Raw genomic sequence first — 21,660 nt, 5'->3', positions numbered from 1 at the left:
TCTACAGTACCGATTCTACAGTACCAGATTCTACAGTACCAGTTATACAGTACCAGATTCTACAGTACTAGATTCTATAGTATCAGATATACAGTACTAGATTCTACAGTACCAGATTCTACAGTACCAGATTCTACAGTACTAGAATCTACAGTACCAGTTATACAGTACCTGATTCTACAGTACCAGTTATACAGTACTAGATTCTACAGTACCAGTTATACAGTACTAGATTCTACAGTACCAGATTCTACAGTACCAGATTCTACAGTACCAGATATACAGTACTAGATTCTACAGTACCAGATTCTACAGTACCAGTTATACAGTACTAGATTCTACAGTACCAGATATACAGTACTAGATTCTACAGTACTAGATTCTACAATACCAGATTCTACAGTACCAGTTATACAGTACCAGTTATACAGTACCAGTTATACAGTACCAGTTATACAGTACCAGTTATACAGTACCAGATTCTACAGTACCAGATTCTACAGTACCAGATATACAGTACTAGATTCTGCAGTACTAGATTCTACAGTACCAGTTATACAGTACTAGATTCTACAGTACCAGATATACAGTACTAGATTCTACAGTACCAGATTCTACAGTACCAGTTATACAGTACTAGATTCTACAGTACCAGTTATACAGTACTAGATTCTACAATACTAGATTCTACAGTACCAGTTATACAGTACTAGATTCTACAGTACCAGATATACAGTACTAGATTCTACAGTACCAGATTCTACAGTACCAGTTATACAGTACTAGATTCTACAGTACTAGATTCTACAGTACCAGTTATACAGTACTAGATTCTACAGTACCAGATTCTACAGTACCAGATTCTACAGTACTAGATTCTACAGTATCAGATATACAGTACTAGATTCTACAGTACCAGATTCTACAGTACCAGATTCTACAGTACCAGGTCTACAGTACCAGTTATACAGTACTAGATTCCACAGTACCAGATTCTACAGTACCAGATTCTACAGTACCAGATTCTACAGTACCAGTTCTACAGTACTAGATTCTACAGTACTAGATTCTACAGTACCAGATTCTACAGTACCAGATATACAGTACTAGATTCTACAGTACCAGATTCTACAGTACCAGATTCTACAGTACCAGTTATACAGTACCAGTTATACAGTACCAGATTCTACAGTACCAGTTATACAGTACCAGTTATACAGTACCAGATTCTACAGTACCAGTTATACAGTACTAGATTCTACAGTACCAGTTATACAGTACCAGTTATACAGTACCAGTTATACAGTACCAGATTCTACAGTACCAGTTATACAGTACCAGATTCTACAGTACTAGATTCTACAGTATCAGATATACAGTACTAGATTCTACAGTACCAGTTCTACAGTACCAGATATACAGTACTAAATTCTACAGTACCAGATTCTACAGTACCAGATTCTACAGTACCAGGTCTACAGTACCAGTTATACAGTACTAGATTCCACAGTACCAGATTCTACAGTACCAGATTCTACAGTACCAGATTCTACAGTACCAGATATACAGTACTAGATTCTACAGTACTAGATTCTACAGTACCAGTTATACAGTACTAGATTCTACAGTACCAGATATACAGTACTAGATTCTACAGTACCAGATTCTACAGTACCAGTTATACAGTACTAGATTCTACAGTACCAGTTATACAGTACTAGATTCTACAGTACTAGATTCTACAGTACCAGTTATACAGTACTAGATTCTACAGTACCAGATATACAGTACTAGATTCTACAGTACCAGATTCTACAGTACCAGTTATACAGTACTAGATTCTACAGTACTAGATTCTACAGTACCGATTCTACAGTACCAGATTCTACAGTACCAGTTATACAGTACCAGATTCTACAGTACTAGATTCTATAGTATCAGATATACAGTACTAGATTCTACAGTACCAGATTCTACAGTACCAGATTCTACAGTACTAGATTCTACAGTACCAGTTATACAGTACCAGATTCTACAGTACCAGTTATACAGTACTAGATTCTACAGTACCAGTTATACAGTACTAGATTCTACAGTACCAGATTCTACAGTACCAGATTCTACAGTACCAGATATACAGTACTAGATTCTACAGTACCAGATTCTACAGTACCAGTTATACAGTACTAGATTCTACAGTACCAGATATACAGTACTAGATTCTACAGTACTAGATTCTACAATACCAGATTCTACAGTACCAGTTATACAGTACCAGTTATACAGTACCAGTTATACAGTACCAGTTATACAGTACCAGTTATACAGTACCAGATTCTACAGTACCAGATTCTACAGTACCAGTTATACAGTACCAGTTATACAGTACCAGTTATACAGTACCAGTTATACAGTACCAGTTATACAGTACCAGATTCTACAGTACCAGATTCTACAGTACCAGATTCTACAGTACCAGATATACAGTACTAGATTCTACAGTACTAGATTCTACAGTACCAGTTATACAGTACTAGATTCTACAGTACCAGATATACAGTACTAGATTCTACAGTACCAGATTCTACAGTACCAGTTATACAGTACTAGATTCTACAGTACCAGTTATACAGTACTAGATTCTACAATACTAGATTCTACAGTACCAGTTATACAGTACTAGATTCTACAGTACCAGATATACAGTACTAGATTCTACAGTACCAGATTCTACAGTACCAGTTATACAGTACTAGATTCTACAGTACTAGATTCTACAGTACCAGTTATACAGTACTAGATTCTACAGTACCAGATTCTACAGTACCAGATTCTACAGTACTAGATTCTACAGTATCAGATATACAGTACTAGATTCTACAGTACCAGATTCTACAGTACCAGATTCTACAGTACCAGGTCTACAGTACCAGTTATACAGTACCAGATTCTACAGTACCAGATTCTACAGTACCAGATTCTACAGTACCAGTTCTACAGTACTAGATTCTACAGTACTAGATTCTACAGTACCAGATTCTACAGTACCAGATATACAGTACTAGATTCTACAGTACCAGATTCTACAGTACCAGATTCTACAGTACCAGTTATACAGTACCAGTTATACAGTACCAGATTCTACAGTACCAGTTATACAGTACCAGTTATACAGTACCAGATTCTACAGTACTAGATTCTACAGTACTAGTTCTACAGTACCAGTTATACAGTACCAGTTATACAGTACCAGATTCTACAGTACCAGTTATACAGTACCAGATTCTACAGTACTAGATTCTACAGTATCAGATATACAGTACTAGATTCTACAGTACCAGTTCTACAGTACCAGATATACAGTACTAAATTCTACAGTACCAGATTCTACAGTACCAGATTCTACAGTACCAGGTCTACAGTACCAGTTATACAGTACTAGATTCCACAGTACCAGATTCTACAGTACCAGATTCTACAGTACCAGATTCTACAGTACCAGATATACAGTACTAGATTCTACAGTACTAGATTCTACAGTACCAGTTATACAGTACTAGATTCTACAGTACCAGATATACAGTACTAGATTCTACAGTACCAGATTCTACAGTACCAGTTATACAGTACTAGATTCTACAGTACCAGTTATACAGTACTAGATTCTACAGTACTAGATTCTACAGTACCAGTTATACAGTACTAGATTCTACAGTACCAGATATACAGTACTAGATTCTACAGTACCAGATTCTACAGTACCAGTTATACAGTACTAGATTCTACAGTACCAGATTCTACAGTACCAGATTCTACAGTACTAGATTCTACAGTACCAGTTATACAGTACCAGATTCTACAGTACCAGTTATACAGTACTAGATTCTACAGTACCAGTTATACAGTACTAGATTCTACAGTACCAGATTCTACAGTACCAGATTCTACAGTACCAGATATACAGTACTAGATTCTACAGTACCAGATTCTACAGTACCAGTTATACAGTACTAGATTCTACAGTACCAGATATACAGTACTAGATTCTACAGTACTAGATTCTACAATACCAGATTCTACAGTACCAGTTATACAGTACCAGTTATACAGTACCAGTTATACAGTACCAGTTATACAGTACCAGATTCTACAGTACTAGATTCTACAATACCAGATTCTACAGTACCAGTTATACAGTACCAGTTATACAGTACCAGTTATACAGTACCAGTTATACAGTACCAGTTATACAGTACCAGATTCTACAGTACTAGATTCTACAATACCAGATTCTACAGTACCAGTTATACAGTACCAGTTATACAGTACCAGTTATACAGTACCAGTTATACAGTACCAGATTCTACAGTACCAGATTCTACAGTACCAGATATACAGTACTAGATTCTACAGTACTAGATTCTACAGTACCAGTTATACAGTACTAGATTCTACAGTACCAGATATACAGTACTAGATTCTACAGTACCAGATTCTACAGTACCAGTTATACAGTACTAGATTCTACAGTACCAGTTATACAGTACTAGATTCTACAATACTAGATTCTACAGTACCAGTTATACAGTACTAGATTCTACAGTACCAGATATACAGTACTAGATTCTACAGTACCAGATTCTACAGTACCAGTTATACAGTACTAGATTCTACAGTACTAGATTCTACAGTACCAGTTATACAGTACTAGATTCTACAGTACCAGATTCTACAGTACCAGATTCTACAGTACTAGATTCTACAGTATCAGATATACAGTACTAGATTCTACAGTACCAGATTCTACAGTACCAGATTCTACAGTACCAGGTCTACAGTACCAGTTATACAGTACTAGATTCCACAGTACCAGATTCTACAGTACCAGATTCTACAGTACCAGTTCTACAGTACTAGATTCTACAGTACTAGATTCTACAGTACCAGATTCTACAGTACCAGATATACAGTACTAGATTCTACAGTACCAGATTCTACAGTACCAGATTCTACAGTACCAGTTATACAGTACCAGTTATACAGTACCAGATTCTACAGTACCAGTTATACAGTACCAGTTATACAGTACCAGATTCTACAGTACCAGTTATACAGTACTAGATTCTACAGTACCAGTTATACAGTACCAGTTATACAGTACCAGTTATACAGTACCAGATTCTACAGTACCAGTTATACAGTACCAGATTCTACAGTACTAGATTCTACAGTATCAGATATACAGTACTAGATTCTACAGTACCAGTTCTACAGTACCAGATATACAGTACTAAATTCTACAGTACCAGATTCTACAGTACCAGATTCTACAGTACCAGGTCTACAGTACCAGTTATACAGTACTAGATTCCACAGTACCAGATTCTACAGTACCAGATTCTACAGTACCAGATTCTACAGTACCAGATATACAGTACTAGATTCTACAGTACTAGATTCTACAGTACCAGTTATACAGTACTAGATTCTACAGTACCAGATATACAGTACTAGATTCTACAGTACCAGATTCTACAGTACCAGTTATACAGTACTAGATTCTACAGTACCAGTTATACAGTACTAGATTCTACAGTACTAGATTCTACAGTACCAGTTATACAGTACTAGATTCTACAGTACCAGATATACAGTACTAGATTCTACAGTACCAGATTCTACAGTACCAGTTATACAGTACTAGATTCTACAGTACCAGATTCTACAGTACCAGATTCTACAGTACTAGATTCTACAGTACCAGTTATACAGTACCAGATTCTACAGTACCAGTTATACAGTACTAGATTCTACAGTACCAGTTATACAGTACTAGATTCTACAGTACCAGATTCTACAGTACCAGATATACAGTACTAGATTCTACAGTACCAGATTCTACAGTACCAGTTATACAGTACTAGATTCTACAGTACCAGATATACAGTACTAGATTCTACAGTACTAGATTCTACAATACCAGATTCTACAGTACCAGTTATACAGTACCAGTTATACAGTACCAGTTATACAGTACCAGTTATACAGTACCAGATTCTACAGTACTAGATTCTACAATACCAGATTCTACAGTACCAGTTATACAGTACCAGTTATACAGTACCAGTTATACAGTACCAGTTATACAGTACCAGTTATACAGTACCAGATTCTACAGTACTAGATTCTACAATACCAGATTCTACAGTACCAGTTATACAGTACCAGTTATACAGTACCAGTTATACAGTACCAGTTATACAGTACCAGATTCTACAGTACTAGATTCTACAATACCAGATTCTACAGTACCAGTTATACAGTACCAGTTATACAGTACCAGTTATACAGTACCAGTTATACAGTACCAGATTCTACAGTACTAGATTCTACAATACCAGATTCTACAGTACCAGTTATACAGTACCAGTTATACAGTACCAGATTCAGTTGTGATGGTAACAGTCGCTGACCTCGTCAGCATTTCTATCCCAAACCAGAGTCACCAAAACCAACCTGAAGGATACAACTGTTATTGACCTCTTCTACCCTCCTCTCCTGCTACCCCCGTCTCTCTCTCTCTCTCTCTCTCTCTCTCTCTCTCTCTCTCTCTCTCTCTCTCTCTCTCTCTCTCTCTCTCTCTCTCTCTCTCTCTCTCTCTCTCTCTCTCTCTCTCTCCCCCACGGTCGTCTCTCTCTCTCCCCACGGTCGTCTCTCTCTCTCTCCCCACGGTCGTCTCTCTCTCTCCCCACGGTCGTCTCTCTCTCTCTCTCTCCTCTCTTCGTTTGAAATGAGCTCTGTTGCATCCACAGATAAAACAGACACACAACCACACAGCCCAGCCTTTTAGATGGGTGTGTTTAACAGCCTCTCGTTTTCAGGTTATTCACTTGTTCAACTACTCAGAGAGAGAGAGAGATGGAGAGAGAGAGAGAGAGAGAGAGAGAGAGAGAGAGAGAGAGAGAGAGAGAGATGGAGGAAAGAGAGAGAGAGAGAGAGATGGGGGAAAGAGGGAGAGACAGGGAGAGAGAGAGACAGAGAGAGAGACAGAGAGAGAGAGAAGGTGGAGGGAAAGAGAGAGAGAGAGAGAAGATGGAGGGAAGAGAGAGAGAGAGAGAGAGAGAGAAAGATGGAGGGAAAGAGGGAGAGAGAGAGAGAGAGGAGATGGAGGGAAAGAGGGAGACAGGGTTAGTTAGTTGCTATGCAACCAGACTGTTCTGTTTGAGTGCATAACCATCCCTTCTGCTCTGGAACCGGATGGGGTCAAAAACACACACACACACACACACACACACACACACACACACACACACACACACACACACACACCCTCCTCCAGTCTAGTGGAGGGTATTTCAGTATCTGTTGTCCTCTAATAAAGTTTCTCCTGAGGCGCTGAACTCACTCCATAATATTATATTATTGACTGCTGCTTGACTGAACCCAGCTCTCCTCTCCTCTCCTCTCCCCTACTCTCCTCTCCTCTCCTCTCCTCTCCTCTCCTCTCCTCTCCTCTCCTCTCCTCTCCTCTCCTCTCCTCTCCTCTCCTCTCCTCTCCTCTCCTCTCCTCTCCTCCTACTCTCCTCTCCTCTCCTCTCCTATTCTCTCCTCTACTATTCTCTCCTCTCCTCCCCTCTCCTCTCCTATTCTCTCCTCTCCTATTCTCTCCTCTCCTCCCCTCTCCTCTCCTCTCCCCCTCTCCTCCCAACCTTTTTCAAGAGAGAGAGAGAGAGAGGAGAAGGGAGAGAGAGAATTTAGCTCAGCCCAGAGTACCCCTGAAGTACCCCCTCTTGTGTATTTTACCAGTAGACCTATGTTCTCATGAGTCTTCTCAGCGTGTGGACAGGCCAAGTATCCCCCCCCAGGGGTTCTAGTATCCCTGGTTGGAAAACCACTTCCTGTTCCCAACAACTGTAGCACCCACATCTGGAATCATAAAGTGCTTTGATGGTTTGTACAGTCGTCTCAAATAAAAAATAAAACTGTGAAGGACCTCGGCGTTACTCTGGACCCTGATCTCTCTTTTGACGAACATATCAAGACTGTTTCAAGGACAGCTTTTTTCCATCTACGTAACGTTGCAAAAATCAGACATTTTCTGGTCCAAAAATGATACAGAAAAATGTATTCATACTTTTGTCACTTCTAGGCTGGACTACTGCAATGCTCTACTTTCCGGCTACCCGGATAAAGCACTAAATAAACTTCAGTTAGTGCTAAATACGGCTGCTAGAATCCTGACTAGAACCCCCAAAAATGTGATCATATTACTCCAGTGCTAGCCTCCCTACACTGGCTTCCTGTTAAGGCAAGGGCTGATTTCAAGGTTTTACTGCTAACCTACTAAAGCATTACATAGGCTTGCTCCTACCTATCTTTCCGATTTGGTCCTGCCGTACATACCTACACGTACGCTACGGTCACAAGACGCAGGCCTCCTTACTGTCCCTAGAATGTCTAAGCAAACAGCTGGAGGCAGTGCTTTCTCCTATAGAGCTCCATTTTTATGGGATGGTCTGCCTATCCATGTGAGAGACGCAGACTCGCTCTCTCTACCTTTAAAGTCTTTATTGAAGACTTATCTCTTCAGTAGGTCCTATGATTGAGTATAGTCTGGCCCAGGAGTGTGAAGGTGAACAGAAAGGCTGGAGCAACGAACCACCCTTGCTGTCTCTGCCTTGCCGGTTCCCCTCTCTCCACTGGGATTCTCTGCCTCTAACCCTATTACAGGGGCTGAGTCACTGGCTTATTGGTGCTCTTCCATGTTGTCCCTAGGAGGGGTGCGTCACTTGAGTGGGTTGAGTCACTGACGTGGTCTTCCTGTCTGGGTTGGCGCCCCCCCTTGGGTTGTGCCGTGGCGGAGATCTTTGTGGGCTGTACTCGGCCTTGTCCCGGGATGGTAAGTTGGTGTTTGAAGATATCCCTCTAGTGGTGTGGGGCTGTGCTTTGGCAAAGTGGGTGGGGTTATATCCTTCCTGTTTGGCCCTGTCCGGGGTATCATCGGATGGGGCCACAGTGTCTCCTGACTCCTCCTGTCTCAGCCTCCAGTATTTATGCTGCAGTAGTTTGTGTCGGGGGGCTAGGGTCAGTCTGTTATATCTGGAGTATTTCTCCTGTCTTATCCGGTGTCCTGTATGAATTGAAGTATGCTCTCTCTAATTCTCTCTCTCTCTCTCTCTCTGAGGACCTGAGCCCTAGGACCATGCCTCAGGACTACCTGACCTGATGACTCCTTGCTGACCCCAGTCCACCTGGCCGTGCTGCTGCTCCAGTTTCAACTGTTCTGCCTGCGTCTATGCAACCCTGACCTGTTCACCGGAAATGCAACTTTGTCCCGGACCTGCTGTTTTCATCTCTCTCCCTCTCTCTCTTTCCCTCCCTCTCTTTCTCTCTCACCTGCTGTCCTGACCTCTGAATGCTCGGCTATTAAAAGCCAACTGACATTTACTCCTGAGGTGCTGACCTCTACAACCACTGTGATTATTATTATCGGACCCTGCTTGTCTTTTCTTAAATGCAGATGAATTCTGTTGGTTTCCCACCAAGACAAAAATGTGGTTGAAAAAATCCTCAGTGCTGAACTTCTGAATGTCAGTAAATGGTTATATACACAATAAGCTGTCACTTCACCTTGGGGAAAAACAAGAGTCCATCTTGTTTGGGTCCAAAGTAAAACAGGAGGAAATCCCCAGGTTTTTAAAAGGTGGCAGTAGGTGACATAGTAGTCGCAGCAAAATACTCTGTTAAATATCTTGGATGTTAAGTATCTTGGATGGTAATTATCTTGGATGGTAATTATCTTGGATGGTAAGCATCTTGGATGGTAAGTATTTTGGATGTTAAGTATTTTGGATGTTAAGTATCTTGGATGGTAAGTATCTTGGATGGTAATTATCTTGGATGGTAATTATCTTGAATGTTAAGTATCTTGGATGTTAAGTATATTGTATGGTAAGTATCTTGTATGGTAATTATCTTGGATGGTAAGCATCTTGGATGGTAAGCATCTTGGATGGTAAGCATCTTGGATGGTAAGCATCTTGGATGTTAAGTATCTTGGATGGTAAGTATCTTGGATGGTAAGTATCTTGGATGTTAAGTATTTTGGATGTTAAGTATCTTGGATGGTAAGTATCTTGGATGGTAATTATCTTGGATGTTAAGTATTTTGGATGTTAAGTATCTTGGATGGTAATTATCTTGGATGGTAATTATCTTGGATGGTAATTATCTTGAATGTTAAGTATCTTGGATGTTAAGTATATTGTATGGTAAGTATCTTGTATGGTAATTATCTTGGATGTAAGTATCTTGGATGGTAAGCATCTTGGATGGTAAGCATCTTGGATGTTAAGTATCTTGGATGGTAAGTATCTTGGATGTTAAGTATCTTGGATGGTAAGTATCTTGGATGGTAAGTATCTTGGATGGTAAGTATCTTGGATGGTAATTATCTTTATCTTGGATGGTAAGTATCTTGGATGTTAAGTATCTTGAATGTTAAGTATCTTGGATGTTAAGTATATTGTATGGTAAGTATCTTGTATGGTAATTATCTTGGATGTAAGTATCTTGGATGGTAAGCATCTTGGATGGTAAGCATCTTGGATGGTAAGCATCTTGGATGTTAAGTATCTTGGATGTTAAGTATCTTGGATGGTAAGTATCTTGGATGGTAAGTATCTTGGATGTTAAGTATCTTGGATGTTAAGTATTTTGGATGTTAAGTATCTTGGATGGTAAGTATCTTGGATGGTAATTATCTTGGATGTTAAGTATTTTGGATGGTAAGTATCTTGGATGGTAATTATCTTTATCTTGGATGGTAATTATCTTGAATGTTAAGTATCTTGGATGTTAAGTATCTTGGATGTTAAGTATATTGTATGGTAAGTATCTTGTATGGTAATTATCTTGGATGTAAGTATCTTGGATGGTAAGCATCTTGGATGGTAAGCATCTTGGATGGTAAGCATCTTGGATGGTAAGCATCTTGGATGTTAAGCATCTTGGATGTTAAGTATCTTGGATGGTAAGTATCTTGGATGGTAAGTATCTTGGATGTTAAGTATCTTGGATGTTAAGTATCTTGGATGGTAAGTATCTTGGATGGTAAGTATCTTGGATGGTAAGTATCTTGGATGGTAAGTATCTTGGATGGTAATTATCTTGGATGTTAAGTATCTTGGATGTTAAGTATTTTGGATGGTAATTATCTTGGATGGTAATTATCTTGGATGGTAAGCATCTTGGATGGTAAGCATCTTGGATGGTAATTATCTTGGATGGTAATTATCTTGGATGGTAATTATCTTGGATGTGTGCTAGATAACTAACTGACAGGGGAAAGCATGGCACAAAATATTCTCTCCAAAGGGAACCATACAATTTGGTTCCTGGCTAAAACCTCCAAATATCTGGATAAGAATGCAATGGGGACATTGGCAGAGGCTCTTGTTCGGTGCCAGTCTTTCCCGTTCGGTGCCAGTCTTTCCCGTTCGGTGCCAGTCTTTCCCGTTCGGTGCCAGTCTTTCCCGTTCGGTGCCAGTCTTTCCTGTTCGGTGCCAGTTTTCCCGTTCGGTGCCAGTCTTTCCCGTTCGGTGTCACTCTTCCTGTTCAGTGTCACTCTTCCTGTTCGGGTGTCACTCTTCCTGTTCGGTGCCACTCTTCCTGTTCGGTGCCAGTCTTCCTGGTACAATAGTGCCCCACCCAAAGATAATAAAAATGAATTGCAGACATCTCAGAACAAATTAAAATCAGGATTATATTCTTAAACATCTTGACTATTCTCCCACGTTGAAAGCCTTTAGATGACTTAAAGTAGAGGAGAGAGAGAGTCGCTCAGATAAAAATGGCGTCTTGTACATCAGATTGTCCACAGTACGGATCCCCTAGGTACTTATGTAACTATTTTAACTTAGTGAGGGTTAACCATAACTATTTAACTAGGAGGAGTCAAACTGAAAAAAACTGAAAAACTCCCTAGAAAGGCCAAAAACCTAGGAAGAAACCTAGAGAGGAACCAGGCTATGAGGGGTGGCCAGTCCTCTTCTGGCTGTGCCGGGTGGATATTATAACAGAACATGGTCAAGATGTTAAAATGTTCATAAATGACCAGCATGGTCAAATAATAATAATCAGAGTAGTTGTCGAGGGTGCAACAAGCACGTCCGGTGAACAGGTCAGGGGTTCCATAGCCGCAGGCAGAACAGTTGAAACTGGAGCAGCAGCACGGCCAGGTGGACTGGGGACAGCAAGGAGTCATCATACCAGGTAGTCCTGAGGCATGGTCCTAGGGCTCAGGTCCTCCGAGAGAAAGACAGAAAGAGAGAAAGACATATGGCTGAATAGTAGCATATCTGAAAAGGGAGTGGTAAGATTTAAAGTAGGTGGCAGAGAAGGAAATGCCCTGGATAGCATATGGTCTGCCTTTTTGGGGCCTGTTGTTTATTATAATGAGATTGTCTTGTATGTATATATTTATTAGGGATTGATTGTTTATATATTTAAGGGTTTGTGAGACAAGGAAGATGTACCATAGTTGTTTATTAGGAAAGGAAATTGTATTAATTATCAGATGTTGTGAAACAAACAACAATTGTGTCTATCATTGTCTGTTGTCATTACAATCGGGCGCCTAACCTTGTTGTATTCCCCCTTTACCTCTTCCTGTTTATCACTTTCCCACTTCCTGTTTACCTCTTTGCCACTTCCTGTTTACCTCTTTCCCACTTCCTGTTTACCTCTTCAAAAGGACCACAATGGAAATAAGCTTTAATCTTTATCATGTTATCCTTCCTAAATGTTCTTAAATTGTGTGTGGAGGCGTCACCAGCTGGAACGACCTAATGTATTGATTTTACAAATTGTCAAATAAATTCAATCAATAAATCAATGACGACACAATCTCTCCACAGCACCCTCACCCACCCAGATAAGAGGAACACCTCTGTGAGAATGTTCATTGACTACAGCTCAGCGTTCAACACAAATTGTTCCTTCCCAAGCTCGTCACCAAGCTAAGGACCCTGGGTCTGAACACCTCTCTCTGCTGAACTGGATCCTGGACTTCCTGACTGGCCGGCACCAGGTGGTGAGGGTAGGTAACATCACCTCCGCCAAGCTGACCCTCAACACTGGGGACCCTCAGAGGTGTGTGGTCAGTCCCCTCATGTACCCCCGTTCATCCACGACTGCGTGGCCACGCACGGACTCCAACACCATCATCAAGTTTTCTGACGACACGACGGTGGCAGGCCTGTTCACCAGCGACGACACAGCCTACGGGAGGAGGTCAGTGACCTGGCGGTGTGGTGCCGGGACAACAACCTCTCCTTTAACGTCAGTGAGACCAAGAAGCTGATTGTGGACGACAGGAAACGGAGGGAGGGGGGGTGGGCCCTTTCCACATCGACGGGGCTGCAGCGGAGCGGGTCAAGAGCTTCAACTTCCTCGGGGCTCCAAATCACTAAGGACTTAAAATGGTCCCCCACACACACACACACACACACACACACACACACACACACACACACACACACACACACACACACACACACACACACACACACAGTTGTGAAGAAGGAGCGACAGAGCCTTGAGGAGGTGAAAAAGATTTGGTATTCGCTCTCAAAAAACTTCTACAGCTGCACCATTGAGAGCCTCTTGACTGGCTGCATCACCGCCTGGTATGGCAACTGCACCGCCCTTAATCGCATGGCGCTATAGAGGGTGGTGCGGACGGCCCAGTACATCACTGGGGCCGAGCTCCCTGCCATCCAGGACCTCTATGCCAGGCGGTGTGAAAGGAAGGCCGGAAAATTGTTACAGACTGCAACCATCCAGTACATAGAATGTTCTCTCTGCTTCCGCACGGCAAGCGGTACCGGTGCATCAAGTTTGACACCAACAGGCTCCTGAACAGCTTCTATCCCCAAGCCGTGAGACGGATCAATAGCTAACAGAATGACTACAGGACTATCTCCTAACAGAATGACTACAGGACTATCTCCTAACAGAATGGCTACAGGACTATCTCCTAACAGAATGACTACAGGACTATCTCCTAACAGAATGACTACAGGACTATCTCCTAACAGAATGACTACAGGACTATCTCCTAACAGAATGACTACAGGACTATCTCCTAACAGAATGACTACAGGACTATCTCCTAACAGAATGACTACAGGACTATCTCCTCAACAGAATGATCACAGGACATCTCCCAACAGAATGATTCAGGACATCTCCCAACAGAATGACTACAGGACTACCCCCCCCTAACAGAATGACTAAGGAATTCCTAACAGAATGACTACAGGACTATCTCCTAACAGAATGACTACAGGACTATCTCCCAACAGAATGACTACAGGATTATCTCCCAACAGAATGACTACAGGACTATCCTAACAGAATGGCTACAGGACATCCCCCAAAGAATGACTACAGGACTATCTAAAGAATGACTACAGGACTATCTCCAACAGAATGGCTACAGGACTATTCTAACAGAATGACTACAGGACTATCCCCAACAGAATGACTACAGGACTATCTCCTAACAGAATGACTACAGGACTGATCTCCTAACAGAATGACTACAGGACTATCTCCTAACAGAATGACTACAGGACTATCTCCCTAACAGCAAGACTACAGGACTATCTCCTCCAACAGAATGACTACAGGATTATCTCCTAACAGAATGACTACAGGACTATCTCCTAACAGAATGACTACAGGACTATTCTCCTAACAGAATGGCTAGGACTATCTCCTAACAGAATGACTACAGGACTATCTCCTAACAGAAGACTACAGGACTATCTCCTAACAGAATGGCTACAGGACTATCTCCTAACAGAATGACTACAGGACTATCTCCTAACAGAATGACTACAGGACTATCTCCTAACAGAATGACTACAGGACTATCTCCTAACAGAATGACTACAGGACTATCTCCTAACAGAATGACTACAGGACTATCTCCTAACAGAATGACTACAGGACTATCTCTAACAGAATGACTACAGGACTATCTCCTAACAGAATGACTACAGGACTATCTCCTAACAGAATGACTACAGGACTATCTCCTAACAGAATGACTACAGGACTATCTCCTAACAGAATGACTACAGGACTATCTCCTAACAGAATGACTACAGGACTATCTTATTACATTCTTTAAATGCCTCTATGCACACTACCAGGACTCTGACACTCCAACACACACATTTAATTTGCTCACGCACACACAACACACACACACACGTTCATACCGACTACACACACACACCCTCTCATACAATCCTGATGCCTAGTCTCCTTCCCCTATACATATCTACCTCCATCACTCCAGTATCCCTGTCCCCTTACCCCTATACATATCTACCTCCATCACTCCAGTATCCCTGTCCCTTCCCCTATACATATCTACCTCCATCACTCCAGTATCCCTGTCTCCTTACCCCTATACATATCTACCTCCATCCCTCCAGTATCCCTGTTCCTTCCCCCTATACATATCTACCTCCATCACTACGGTATCCCTGTCCTTCCCCTATACATATCTACCTCCATCACTCCAGTATCCCTGTCTCCGTCCCCTATACATATCTACCTCCATCACTCCAGTATCCCTGTCTCCTTACCCCTATACATATCTACCTCCATCACTCCAGTATCCCCTGTCTCCTTCCCCTCTATACATATCTACCTCCATCACTCCAGTATCCCTGTCCCCTATACATATCTACCTCCATCACTCCAGTATCCTGTCCCTTCCCCTATACATATCTACCTCCATCACTCCAGTATCCCTGTCCCCTATACATATCTACCTCCATCACTCCAGATCCCTGTTCCCTATACATATCTACCTCCATCACTCCAGTATCCCTGTCTCCTTCCCCTATACATATCTACCTCCATCACTCCAGTATCCCTGTCTCCTTCCCCCTATACATATCTGCCTCCATCACTCCAGTATCCTTGTACATTGTTAATATGGTACTGATCCTGTATATAGCTTACTTACTTTCTTGTGTTTTTATTTCTATTTCTCATGTGTTTTTGTTCTACTTTATAGTACTATATATTGATTACTGTATTGTTGGGAAATGAACTCGTAAGAAAGGCGTCTGCATGTGACAATAACACATTAAACTTGTCCAAGACTATCATCTAGTGGACAGTTTATTTACTAAAACGCTTTATCATCAACTTGACCGGATCTAGTTTGGCCCTCACGACTAGCCGTAGGCAAGCGTCCTAGCAACGGGGGTGGATGGAACTAAACGTTAATTTAGCGAGCTACTTATCTCCACAACACAGAACAATACGTTACCGGTTATATATATATACCGGTTATATAGTCCATGTTAGAATATTTTTATTACTATACTTTTTATATTGTCGGTTATCGTATGAAGCGGGATGGCTATCAGCAACCCATCGGTGTTTCTGTTGATGATTAACGGACAGATCGAGGAGCGAATGTGAGTAGCGACGTACCGTAGCTAGCTAACGGCTAACTTAGCTAGTAAAGCATCTAACGTTAGTAACGAGCTAACTAGTTAAACATCTAACGTTAGTAACGAGCTAACTAGCTAAGCAGCTAACGTTAGTAACGAGCTAGTTAAGCATCTAACGTTAGTAACGAGCAAACTAAGCATCTAACGTTAGTAACGAGCTAGCTAAGCATCTAACGTTAGTAACGAGCTAGCTAAGCATCTAACGTTAGTTACGAGCTAGCTAAGCATCTAACGTTAGTTACGAGCTAGCTAAGCATCTAACGTTAGTAACGAGCTAGCTAAGCATCTAACGTTAGTTACGAGCTAGCTAAGCATCTAACGTTAGTAACGAGCTAACTAGTTAAACATCTAACGTTAGTAACGAGCTAGCTAAGCATCTAACGTTATTAACGAGCTGGCTAAGCATCTAACGTTAGTAACGAGCTAACCGAACTAGTTAAGCATCTAACGTTAGCTAGCTAAGATGAGGCTGATCATATTGGCTAACTTGTCATTGTTTTAGTGAGCATAAACATGTTGTATAAAACTGTGGTGTTGACTTTGTTTTTCGGCTCATTTCTCTCTGATGCGTTGTCAGTTTCCAGAGTATGATGATCTGTACTTGTAAATACTGCTTCGTCTACGGACACGACTGGGCTCCCACCTCGGTGAGTGACCCCGAGTCATCTGGAACATGTAGAAGAGAAGTTCACTTACTGTGGATAGATAACATAAATAATACACTTGTTTTACTAGCTAGCAACTACTAAAATAGCCTCTTCTCTTCTCTTCTCTTCTCTTCTCTTCCAGGGCCTAGAGGAGGGCATATCTCAGATTACGTCTAAAAGCAGAGACTCTCCTCAGAGAATGATCTGGAACTTTCCTCTGGAGATTACCTTCAAGAGCACCAACCCCGTTAGGCTGTGAGACACACACACACACACACACACACCCTTCTTACCACAGCAGACAGTTCAAATCAAATTGATTTATATAGCCCTTCTTACATCAGCTGATATCTCAAAGTGCTGTACAGAAACCCAGCCTAAAACCCCCCCCAAACAGCAAGCAATGCATGTGAAAGAAGCACGGTGGCTAGGAAAACTCCCTAGAAAGGCCAAAAACCTAGGAAGAAACCTGAGAGGAACCAGGCTATGAGGGGTGGCCAGTCCTCTTCTGGCTGTGCGGGTGGATATTATAACAGAACATGGTCAAGATGTTAAAATGTTCATAAATGACCAGCATGGTCAAATAATAATAATCATAGTACTTGTCGAGGGGTGCAACAAGCACGTCCGGTGAACAGGTCGGGGTTCCATAGCCGCGGCAGAACAGTTGAAACTGGAGCAGCAGCACGGCCAGGTGGACTGGGGACAGCAAGGAGTCATCATGCCAGGTAGTCCTGAGGCATGGTCCTGGGGCTCAGGTCCTCCGAGAGAAAGAGAGAATTAGAGAGAGCATATTTAAATTCACACAGGACACCTGATAAGACAAGAGAAATACTCCAGATGTAACAGACTGACCCTAGCCCCCGACACATAAACTACTGCAGCATAAATACTGGAGGCTGAGACAGGAGGGATCAGAAGACACTGTGGCCCCATCCGATGATCCCATAGCTCTAACAGTGTGTTGTTTGCCAGGGCCTCAGATCGTAGTGAGTGTCTACGGTCCTGATACGTTTGGTAACGATGTGGTCAGAGGATACGGAGCAACACACATCCCCTTCACTCCTGGACAGTCAGTATCTCTCCTCCTCCTCCTCCTCCTCCTCTCTCCTCTCCTGGACAGTCAGGATCTCTCTTCCTCCTCCTCTCTCCATCCCCTTCACTCCTGGACAGTCAGTATCTCTCCTCTTCCTCTCTCCTCTCCTGGACAGTCAGTATCTCTCCTCCTCCTCCTCCTCCTCCTCCTCTCCTGGACAGTCAGTATCTCTCCTCCTCCTCCTCCTCTCTTCACTCCTGGACAGTCAGTATCTCTCCTCTTCCTCCTCCTCCTCCTCCTCTCTCCTCTCCTGGACAGTCAGTATCTCTCCTCCTCCTCCTCCTCCTCCTCCTCCTCTCTCCTGGACAGTCAGTATCTCTCCTCCTCCTCCTCCTCTCCTGGACAGTCAGTATCTCTCCTCCTCTTTTCACTCCTGTACAGTCAGTATCTCTCCTCTTCCTCCTCCTCCTCCTCCTCTCTCTTCTCCTGTACAGTCAGTATCTCTCCTCTTCCTCCTCCTCTTCCTCTCTCCTCTCCTGGACAGTCAGTATCTCTCCTCTTCCTCCTCCTCCTCCTCCTCCTCCCTCTCTCTTCTCCTGGTCAGTCAGTATCTCTCCTCCTCCTCCTCCTCTCCTGGACAGTCAGTATCTCTCCTCCTCTTTTCACTCCTGTACAGTCAGTATCTCTCCTCTTCCTCCTCCTCCTCCTCCTCTCTCTTCTCCTGTACAGTCAGTATCTCTCCTCTTCCTCCTCCTCTTCCTCTCTCCTCTCCTGGACAGTCAGTATCTCTCCTTTCCTCCTCCTCCTCCTCCTCTCTCTTCTCCTGGTCAGTCAGTATCTCTCCTCCTCCTCCTCCTCCTCTCTCCTCTCCTGGACAGTCAGTATCTCTCCTCCTCCTCCTCTCTTCACTCCTGGACAGTCAGTATCTCTCCTACTCCTCCTCCTCTCTCTCCTCTCCTGGACAGTCAGTATCTCTCCTCCTCCTCCTCCTCTCTCCTCTCCTGGACAGTCAGTATCTCTCCTCCTCCTCCTCTCTTCACTCCTGGACAGTCAGTATCTCTCCTACTCCTCCTCCTCCTCCTCCTCTCTCCTCTCCTGGACGGTCAGTATCTCTCCTCCTCCTCCTCCTCCTCTCCTGGACAGTCAGTATCTCTCCTCCTCTCCTCTCCTCTCTCCATCCCCTTCACTCCTGGACAGTCAGTATCTCTTCTTCTCCTCCTCCTCCTCCTCCTCTCTTCACTTCTGACAGTCAGTCTTTCCTCTTCCTCCTCCTCCTCCTCCTCCTCTCTCCTCTCCTGGACAGTCAGTATCTCTCCTCTTCCTCCTCCTCTCCTGGACAGTCAGTATCTCTCCTCCTCTCCTCTCCTCCCCCCTCCTCTCCTGGACAGTCAGTATCTCTCCTCCTCCTCTCTCGGATAGTCAGTATCTCTCCTCCTCCTCCTCCTCTTCCTCTCTCCTCTCCTGGACAGTCAGTATCTCTCCTCCTCTCCTCCTCCCCTCCTCTCTCCTCTCCTGGACAGTCAGTATCTCTCCTCCTCCTCCTCCTCTCTCCTCTCCTGGACAGTCAGTATCTCTCCCTCCTCCTCCTCCTCCTCCTCCTCTCTCTCCTCTCCTGGACAGTCAGTATCTCTCCTCCTCCTCCTCCTCCTCTTCTGGACAGTCAGTATCTCTCCTCCTCTTTTCACTCCTGTACAGTCAGTATCTCTCCTCTTCCTCCTCCTCCTCCTCTCTCTTCTCCTGGACAGTCAGTATCTCTCCTCTTCCTCCTTCTCTTCCTCTCTCCTCTCCTGGACAGTCAGTATCTCTCCTCTTCCTCCTCCTCCTCCTCCTCCTCTCTCTTCTCCTGGACAGTCAGTATCTCTCCTCCTCCTCCTCCTCCTCCTCTCTCCTCTCCTGGACAGTCAGTATCTCTCCTCCTCCTCCTCTCTTCACTCCTGGACAGTCAGTATCTCTCCTACTCCTCCTCCTCCTCCTCTCTCTCGGACAGTCAGTATCTCTCCTCCTCCTCCTCCTCCTCCTCCTCTCCCTGGACAGTCAGTATCTCTCCTCCTCTCCTCTCCTCTCTCCATCCCCTTCACTCCTGGACAGTCAGTCTTCCTCTCTCTCCTCTCCTGGACAGTCAGTATCTCTCCTCTTCCTCCTCCTCTCCTGGACAGTCAGTATCTCTCCTCCTCCTCCTCCTCCTCCTCCTCCTCTCCTGGACAGTCAGTATCTCTCCTTTCTCCTCCTCTCTCGGACAGTCAGTATCTCTCCTCCTCCTCCTCCTCTTCCTCTCTCCTCTCCTGGACAGTCAGTATCTCTTCTCCTCCTCCTCTTCCTCTCTCCTCTCCTGGACAGTCAGTATCTCTCCTCCTCCTCCTCCTCCTCCTCCTCCTCCTCCTCCTCTCCTCTCCTGGACAGTCAGTATCTCTTCTCCTCCTCCTCTTCCCTCTCCTCTCCTGGACAGTCAGTATCTCTTCTCCTCCTCCTCCTCCTCCTCCTCTTCCTCTCTCCTCTCCTGGACAGTCAGTATCTCTCCTCCTCCTCCTCCTCCTCCTCCTCCTCTCCTGGACAGTCAGTATCTCTCCTCCTCCCTCCTCCTCCTCCTCTCCTGGACAGTCAGTATCTCTCCTCCTCCTCCCTCCTCCTCCTCTCCTGGACAGTCAGTATCTCTCCTCCTCCTCCTCCTCCTCCTCCTCCTCCTCCTTCTCCTGGACAGTCAGTATCTCTCCTCCTCCTCCTCCTCCTCCTCCTCTCCTGGACAGTCAGTACTCTCTCCTCCTCCTCCTCCTCCTCTCCTGGACAGTCAGTATCTCTCCTCCTCCTCCTCCTCCTCCTCCTCTCCTGGACAGTCAGTATCTCTCCTCCTCCTCCTCCTCCTCCTCCTCCTCCTCCTCCTCTCCTGGACAGTCAGGATCTCTCTCCTCCTCCTCCTCCTCTCCCTGGACAGTCAGTATCTCTCCTCCTCCTCTCCTCCTCCTCCTCCTCCTCTCCTGGACAGTCAGTATCTCTCCTCCTCCTCCTCCTCCTCCTCCTCCTCTCCTGGACAGGCAGTATCTCTCCTCCTCCTCCTCCTCCTCCTCTCCTGGACAGTCAGTATCTCTCCTCCTCCTCCTCCTCCTCCTCCTCTCCTGGACAGTCAGTATCTCTCCTCCTCCTCCTCCTCCTCTCCTGGACAGTCAGTATCTCTCCTCCTCCTCCTCCTCCTCTCCTGGACAGTCAGTATCTCTCCTCCTCCTCCTCCTCCTCCTCCTCCTCCTCCTCTCCTGGACAGTCAGTATCTCTCCTCCTCCTCCTCCTCTCCTGGACAGTCAGTATCTCTCCTCCTCCTCCTCCTCCTCCTCTCCTGGACAGTCAGTATCCTCCTCCTCCTCCTCCTCCTCCTCTCCTGGACAGTCAGTATCTCCTCTCCTCCTCCTCCTCTCCTGGACAGTCAGTATCTCTCCTCCTCCTC

The 21,660-nt window shown here is 44.0% G+C and overlaps 1 pseudogene; it reads left to right on the top strand.

Moving 5' to 3' along the window:
• Positions 1 to 16,446: 16,446 nt before the first annotated feature.
• Positions 16,447 to 21,660, top strand: part of LOC123743537 (B9 domain-containing protein 1-like) — a 38,347-nt pseudogene continuing 33,133 nt past the window's right edge.

Source organism: Salmo salar, chromosome ssa06 (genome assembly GCF_905237065.1).
Source record: "Salmo salar chromosome ssa06, Ssal_v3.1, whole genome shotgun sequence".
NCBI classification, from domain to species: domain Eukaryota; kingdom Metazoa; phylum Chordata; class Actinopteri; order Salmoniformes; family Salmonidae; genus Salmo; species Salmo salar.
This window is presented reverse-complemented; position numbering and strand designations above follow the sequence as displayed.